Source organism: Pavona decussata, unplaced genomic scaffold, assembly GCF_977016875.1.
Source record: "Pavona decussata unplaced genomic scaffold, jaPavDecu1.1 SCAFFOLD_134, whole genome shotgun sequence".
Taxonomy (NCBI): domain Eukaryota; kingdom Metazoa; phylum Cnidaria; class Anthozoa; order Scleractinia; family Agariciidae; genus Pavona; species Pavona decussata.
In genome coordinates this window covers 430,433-438,673 of record NW_028145547.1, presented here as the reverse complement: position 1 = coordinate 438,673, position 8,241 = coordinate 430,433, and the positions used below count along the sequence as shown (strand labels likewise).

The following is an 8,241-nucleotide window of genomic DNA, read 5'->3' as shown; positions in this document are numbered from 1 at the left end:
TTCGTAAGTGTTATTGTTAAAGCAGTTGCCGGCGAAGGCAAAGCCGGGGCGCCGGGGGAGGGGGAGGCCAAGAGCAAAAATGTGGGTTTTGTGAGTACAATGACAGGAAAGAAAAAATTATACCAGTAGGTTTAGTGTACAGTTCAGTTTCTATGAAGCCATCTTTGAAGGAGATCATGACATCAAGAAATGGAAAGATGTCAACTTGAATAGTTGCAGAATAATGGGGGGGGGGGGGGGGGGTGGTGTATGTTATAAAGATCTATGTCGACAAATATTTTCAGATATCTAAACATTCAATACAGACGATGAAAGTACCGTCGATATTGCTTAGCCATGCGTGTTGTCAGGCACCTGCCTTGTTATGGTTAAATTAAAGTATTTGTGAAGCCGTAAAGCTGGACCCCACCGGCACTTTAAACACGAACGCGCTAACAAACAACATATTCCGACAGAAAACATTAATTGTCATCTTGTAATCGTGTAATGCTCAAGACGAATGAGGTGCGATACCTTTAGTAGCTTATTTCTTTCTCGTAATCGTGATACTCGAATTTCGCGAAAATCGAGACTCCAAAGAGACTGTCACCTTGAGCGGTACTGTAATTAAACTGTGCGAAGCTTTGCATGCCTTTGATATTAAAGGAAGTTCTGTCGAAATAAAATTCATGCAGAGCTTCCACGTCGAATAAAAATACATGCAAACAAATTGGACTATAAAACAAAATTAATCCATTAAAAAAATTTCACAACAAACTCATGATACGTACTCTGCTTAAGTCTCACACCATTCAGGTTTACTATTTCAGAGAGCCGTTAGCGAAATTTAACAAAGCTCTTGAGGGTTAGGGGCGAGCGTGCGAATGAGGCCAAGTCACTCGATCAAATACAAATCTATTTGGTTAAACTGTTGTGCCAGGAGGTAATCCCCAAAAAGTCGATTGTTCACCGCATTAAACCCATTAAACTGGTCAAACTGCCAAAATCTTTTCCTCTCACATGAAAGGTTTAGAATGAAAATTTCAAACGCAAAAGAGTCACCAGTTGAAAAAAATTATCTCAAAGCCAAAAAGGTCTTAGCAACTCCCGTCATTTATACGTTAATACCTGCCTTCTCCGTCCGGGGATACCCTGCGATGGATTGACGTTCTCTCCAAAGGGGGATAATAATACTACTGATCACTTGGTGTTTAGAGGTCTGGCTTGGAGCAGGCAGTTGTGATCTAGACTGTTCACAGTCCACCATTTTTCCGTGAGATTTTTGAGATTCGTAGGCGTCGATCGAAATCCCCTGTCTAGGGACCCCTCGGTAGTTTAGGCACTCTCCCCAGGTTGCGCTCGCCTTTACAAACGAAGATGTATATGGCGGGAGTTCGGTCTCGAAAATCCCACGGAAAATAGGAGACTGTCAGCAGTCCAGGTGTGATCTTACATGTTAGACCTCAGGTCAGTGAATCCGTTTATAGTCAGGATTCATACAAAATAGAATAAAAACTGCTTTTATTTCTCGATGAGATTCCACTACCACTGCTTTGGCGTATTTGCCGACACAAATGCGAGCCGAAATTGTTTTTTGTTTGTTTTTTAAAAAGAGGTGAGACGCCTTAATTACATGGCGAAGCAACCCGCTTTTCATCTTTGAGTGACATAACATGCTAACACGTAAGCTGGGTGGCACAGGCAAAAGCATGTAGAGTGGATGATGTCATAGTTTATAAGTAAGCCCAAATTCTTGGAAAACCTCTTCAATGTGCTGCTTCCTTCGTGTTAAGAAATACTAAGTAACTTTAATTTTCTTCACTAAATTATAAAATAAGAGCCATACCTGTGCAAAGTCAACCCTTTCACACTGTGTTCCGCTGGTGAATGCATTGAAGGAGGCGGTGCCGTCAAGTGCTCCAGAAGGCGTGCCGCGAAACGCAACCCAGTTCACAACAACAGATCCATTTGAACCAATTCCTGATTCCAACACACAGACGCGGAAATTATTCTGCGTCACTTCGGCGGTCCACGCTACTGCTGAATCATGAACACTGGGCGGTTTATTTTCATGGCTGATGGATGCAAGAACACGAATATTGCCCGAGCTGGAAAATACCTGAGGGTATTGCACGGTTTTGCAATGGACCAAGTCAGGATATGACACGGAGAAGTTGACCTTTCCTTGCTGGAAGAGATTCTGACCTGAGGGAAAATTGTATAAGAAACAATCAAAAAGGAACAACTCAAAGATGACGTTTAAGTTTCCAAGTAACTTATGACTTTGCTTTATCCTGAGAACAATTTTGATTCCAGGTTGAAACTCTGTATATATTGCGCTGCTAACTTTCCCGGTCTGTGGAAATTTCCGGGTGAGAGGCCATTGGAATACAAACTATTCAGCTGTAGTGTAGTCAATTTTTCTTGAATCTTAATTTTTGGGCTCCCATGAGAGGGGAGGAAAGTGTTGCGACTTATAAAACACATCAGTTTAAGGTGTATTCGAATTCCTGATTCCTGATTCCAACACACAGACGCGGAAATTATTCTGCGTCACTTCTGTGGTCCACACTACTGCTGAATCATGAACACTAAGCGGCTCATTTTCATGGCTGATGGATGCAAGAACACGAATATTGCCAGAACTGGAAAACACCTGAGCCACAGGGTATTGCACGGTTTTGCAATGGACCAAGTCAGGATATGACACGGTGAAGTTGACCTTTCCTTGCTGGAAGAGATTTTGCCTTGAGGGAAAATTGTACAAGTGATCGTCAAAAAGAAACAACTCAAAGGAGAGTGACGTTTAAGTTTCCAAGTAACTTATGACTTTACTTAATCCTGCGATTTTGTGACAATTTGATCCTAGATTCAAACACTGCATATACTGTGCTTTTAACTTTTGCAGTATGTCGAAATTAGGCGGGTGAGAGCCCATTGGAATACAACCAATCTGTTAGGCTGTATTTCCCTTTGATTTTTCTTGTTTTAATGTCATAAAAGCAGAATTTGGAACTTTTCTTGAACTTTTAATTATGGGGGCGGTGTTGTTATTGTGAAAAAGAACGTGATTTGACGGTTGCTAATTCGAACTTTAATGTATGCACACTGACATTACTTCACAGGAATATTTAATTAAGCTTCCCATTGGTAATAGTGAATTTTCTTTTGTTATTGAAACTATTGTATTTTCGTTTGAATTTAAGTTTAAATAGCTTATGCTGTTGTATTCTTTTTGTGTGTAACTGTAACCCTCGGTAATAAACGAAGAGTATAGTTTAGCGTTGCGAATATTTTTAGGCGGTGTATTCGAATTAACGTTAAATAATAGCAAGAAATTCCACAAGAGACTGTGTGTGCATATCTGCTGACAGCGTCCGTTAATAAGTTTGCACACTTATACTTCAAAGGAGGTAAGAAATCGTTTTAACCAAATCAGTCAAAATTTACTGCGTTTGGGTAAAATATCTCTACACGTTACGAGCTGCGGTATTTATTATCAGTATTTACAAATTTTTACTCCTCAAAATAGATTTCGGTTACTAACAAATTATTGCATGGACTTACCTTCAACCAAATAGGAAAGTGTGCACAAAATCAAAAGCGTAGCTAACAGCTGAACATCTGTGATAAGCTTCATCCTTGGAAGAGAACAATCGAAATGCCGTAATCAGGGTCTCGACCTGTCTTCTTCCGGTATCCTAGATACCACTGGCGAAAATTCATGTTGAATTCTCCTAATAAAGGGCCCATCCCATAAACTGACGAAAATTAATATTTTCATTCCTTCTGTCCAGGTGGAAGTTTGAGAGAATCTCAATTTTAATCAAGACGTATGACTAAGTAACTAGGAAAAGAAGCGACAAGTTTGAAAATTCAGAGGGTCAGAAAGTGATCAAATCTGCACCAGTCCTGAGGACCTAGAATTTGATCAATAACGTCGTTTGACCTAGACTGCCAGCAGTCCCTTTCTGGATAGTCGAGAGGTCGCGCGAAAAAGCCGAGCGCGAAAAAACTGGAGCGAACGAGCGGAGGGGGGCTTGGGGAGAGGCGGGAAAAAAGGGAAAGGAAAAGATTCCCCTCCAGTCTCTTCTCGTTTATTTCTCTTCGCTCCAGTCTCGCTGCTCTGTAAGCGCACCCTGTCGACTGACCAGAAAGGGACTGCTTGCAGTCTACGTTTGACTAAGTGACATATTTAATTTATGACAGTTATGACTGGAAGTAGGTCAAGGCATGGAATAACCTTTAGGAGATACCTCACGTTAAGTGTTAAGAACTAATACTAGCAGTAACACAGGATATTGAAAATCACAAAAACAATACACTAATTATCTTACACGCAATGCTCTCAGAACCCGAGGAAAAAAAACGTGATATGAAATAACTATTTCAAAGTATACATACCATAACAAAAAACCGTGCATAATCAATTGGAGCGATTTTTCCAAGACAAATGTGTAGAACTTGAAAACTTTGGTCCAGCTTTTTCAAGTTCTGTTGGGATTCATTCCACCCTAGTCATCCATGGCCAAAGGCATTAATTTATTGTTTGACAAAACTAAGAGTCATATCGTAAAAATAGACCATCGTTGGTAGTTTTCTTTGATAACAAAAACTAATACTAAAAATAATTGGCAACCTTTTCAGCAGTGCCTAGATGGTGTAGAGAAAGGTCGACAATTGAAACCTGTTTTCATTGCCTTTTTTCCAAGCGCGACACTATCGTAATTAAAAAACCAGGAAAGATTTATTGCTGCTCGACGTTTCGGGGTCATATTGACTCCATTATCAAGAGACTAGTTAACTAGCATGCAGCAATAAATCGTCGAGCACTAATAAATCTTTCCTGGTTTTTTATATGCCTTTGCTTCAGCAAATCCCTACTATCGTAATTGCCGGTTTAACAACGATGAAATAAGTTTGGACGGAGCATCGAAAAATACAAAAGAAAACTAGTTCACTTGATAAGTAACATCACAGTTCCAAATAATCTTTAAGTGATGGAATAAACACGAGGAGCTGCGTTTCATCTGAGTTCTAAACATTGAAAAGTGACTTGAAAAATGAGGCGCAGCACAGTTCTTTATTAAGCAACTTCGGGGTATTTGGAAATCTGATAAAGTACCCTTACGAGTGAATTTTATAGCTTCTAAAGCATTAATAAAGCTTGAAAAAATTCAAATGAAAAACATTATCAAGTTTTATGATAATTAAAATCACATTTTCAAACCTCCTTCAAGGTTGTTATTTCCTTTGTTTTCTCTTCACGAATTATTTTAAATTAGTTTGGGAAATCAATAAACCGCACTCTGAAGCTCTTTGCAAAAAAAAAAAAAAAAAGAAAGAAATACAAAAATACAAAAAACGTTATGCATCCAGCCCTTTGGACGACTTGAACTTCCTTTTAAGAGTTTTAAATCTTGGGATTTCTTTTGTTTTTACTATTAATTTTAATAGGCGACCATACTGTTTTTGGATTGTGGATACACTTTAATCCGTCTTTATGTGTTCTGTAGCTAAATAGATTCAGTATACCGCCAAAGGCTAATCTTAATCTATTTAATCCACAAGTTCAGAGAATAGCCGTTAGGAAAATTGCAATTATCACCAAAGTCTCCATCACAGTCTCCTGTACCGAACCGAGCCTGATCAGCCTCTGTGATACCAATCCCATGATCCGCCCTTTGACAACTGTCACCACTACCGCCAATCATCGTCACGGCTCCATCACCGGAACTCCAGTCACACCAGAATGCTAAGTTGTTATCACCATATATACCAAGATTACTGCCGCACCCCACCGTACTAAATCCCCCTGTCGACGAATAACTACCACCAAACCACGCTATACAATTGCGCCTGCATGAGTTACTGTTCCAGATGCCACCATTTCGGTAGTTACCAAAGCTTGTTACAAAGTTCCTGAAGGTCACCCCTCCAGTGCAGCCTCTAAGAGTGTTTAGCAGATATGTATGGGAGCTGTCATCACTGCGGGTTATTTTGAGATAATCGCCCTGAACAAGCCAGAATGCGGGCGATATCATGTCATAGTTGTCTGAAGGACTGGTGACGCTGCCGTAAGATGTTGTTCGGTCATACCACCAGCTGGCGTTGTACTGCATCCAGTTTGCACTGTCAGCATTCGAGAAGCGTGAGATTAAAGTCCAGCCACCATTGGACATGTCACAGTACACCTTACAATGCAAAAGGATAAAGGCATTTAGTGACTTGCACGAAATAAACTTTACTAACAATATTTATAAAAGGAATCAAAAGTTGGAATAATGTAAGGAATGCTGGCGTCCAATTATGGAAGTCAGAGTAGTGCGTTCTTGGGATTCTAGCTTTCTTGATAACAACCCTAACATCCGAGGAGGTAACCACTTAATTATTAGTTAAATGACAAACATTTAAACATGGTAAAATCAGATATTAGTATATAATAAAATGATATTGCCACAGAAAGCGATACCAATTTCAGAAATAAAATGGTATGCTAGGTAAAAAATCGTAGTGGCTGAAATAGAACGACAGTTCTGTCAAAACCGGATAGCGTCGGATGTCGTCCCCTATTTTCTTTCAATTTGATATCCGCGATTTTTTCGACAAAGAAAAAAAGAAAGAATGTTATATTTGGTTAACTGTTCTAGTTTAAACTGACATGATGACTGTATTAAAATCGAGTAAACTGGTCAGTTAGTATTTATTTCCCTACAATTATGTCTTGACCATGACTGGCCATGGCTGAAATTAATCCGGAGTTTTTAAATAAATGAACCCCTTTCCTTAAAATTTCACAGTTGCCACCGAAGCTTCTCGGCCAATCGTTCATTTGTCGGACAATGCTTTCAGCCTCAGCCATGATCCTCTTATATATACTAGCTGCCCGAAAGGGCTTATTTACTAAATTGAACATCACCAAGACAAGTTGTTCCTAGACAGATCCTGCGAAAATACTTTCAGAGACAGATGATATGGTGTACTAATATTGTGGCCACATAAAACAATTACAGAACGGAATACGTGCAGGAGTAATCTGCGCGAACTTTACTGCAGATGTTTATGCTGTCAGTGTATAGGACTACAGAAGAAGAAGGCTACAGGTACTTCTAACTCAAATATCTGCTTTCCAGACTAACAAGCTGCAATAAGAGCTTTTAGACACAGCATAGCAACATCACCAACACCAGAAGTCACATAAGGTCTCACCAAAATTCCCTAGACTTTGTAGAGAATATTTTCCATAAATACAGTGCATGGTCCATTGCCTCTGTGTAGTCAACAATGCCACCAAGACTGGCATATAGACCACACCTTAGTTTTGAAATTCATAGATCTGAGAAAAGTGCGGCTATCTGCGAGAACATCTGAAAGTGCGTCGCTTCCTGTGCACGAAAAATTGCTTTCGCCGCTCACTTTTGACTCACCTTTGACTTATATCAAACGTGGTAACGCCGCCTCTACTAAGCTTTTTGGCATCGTTAAACTTGGTAAATTAAGGCCTAGTGAAAGGCAAAGCGCCAATGATTAAGATCAAAGGCAGGGTAAAAGCGTTGTCAAATGTTTGATTGACTAGTGCAAAGGTACCTTTGACACACACCTAGGAATAACGTAACAACTTTGATGTATGTAAAAGGACTGTCAAGTGTGCTATAATTAGCTACCATCAAGACATGTCAAAGGGAGACAAAGGCGTTCGTTCTGCACACCTTTCACGGTTACGCCTATGGTACAAATGAAACGAGATCAAAGCCAACTTTTCGCTCAAATTTTCATACAAAAGAGGTACTGCCCATTCCGATGCACTACATCCAACAACAAGACTGCCAAGCAATATAAAAATACGAACGAAAACTATAATTTTATTCACGGCAGATCAGCACCTGCAGTTGAAAGCTCTATCGTGCCTAAGTAGACTGCAGATATGACACACGCGCTCAGTTCCAAAGCTATATCTTCAAGTGACCGTTTACCCGGTTCGTGTCGGGTCTTCTGTTGATCTCATGAGTTGGTCTTGATTAAACTTGCATAAAGGGGCCTCAGGCAGCCTTTTTTCATTTATCTCTTGTCTTAAGTATTTAGTTGTGCAAATATTTATAATTTTAATAATTTTATCGGGTATTACGGCGTATTTTGCAGGCTAAATGAAGAATTCAGCGGGCTAAAATATATTTTAGCCTGCTGCTCTGAGCCAATTAGAAAGAAGAAAGTAACGTAGCCAGCCAATCAGAACTGGAAGCCATTCAACTGTTCGCGCCGTTT

General features: G+C 39.8%; 1 pseudogene across 1 annotated transcript in view; it reads right to left on the bottom strand.

Annotated features, from left to right (window-relative positions):
- Positions 1–3,855: 3,855 nt before the first annotated feature.
- Positions 3,856–8,241, bottom strand: part of LOC146467573 (uncharacterized) — a 30,239-nt pseudogene continuing 25,853 nt past the window's right edge. Inside the window, exon 17 of the transcript XR_014867689.1 lies at positions 3,856–6,173. The product of XR_014867689.1 is annotated as an uncharacterized LOC146467573 (transcript). The remainder of the gene's footprint in view (positions 6,174–8,241) is intronic.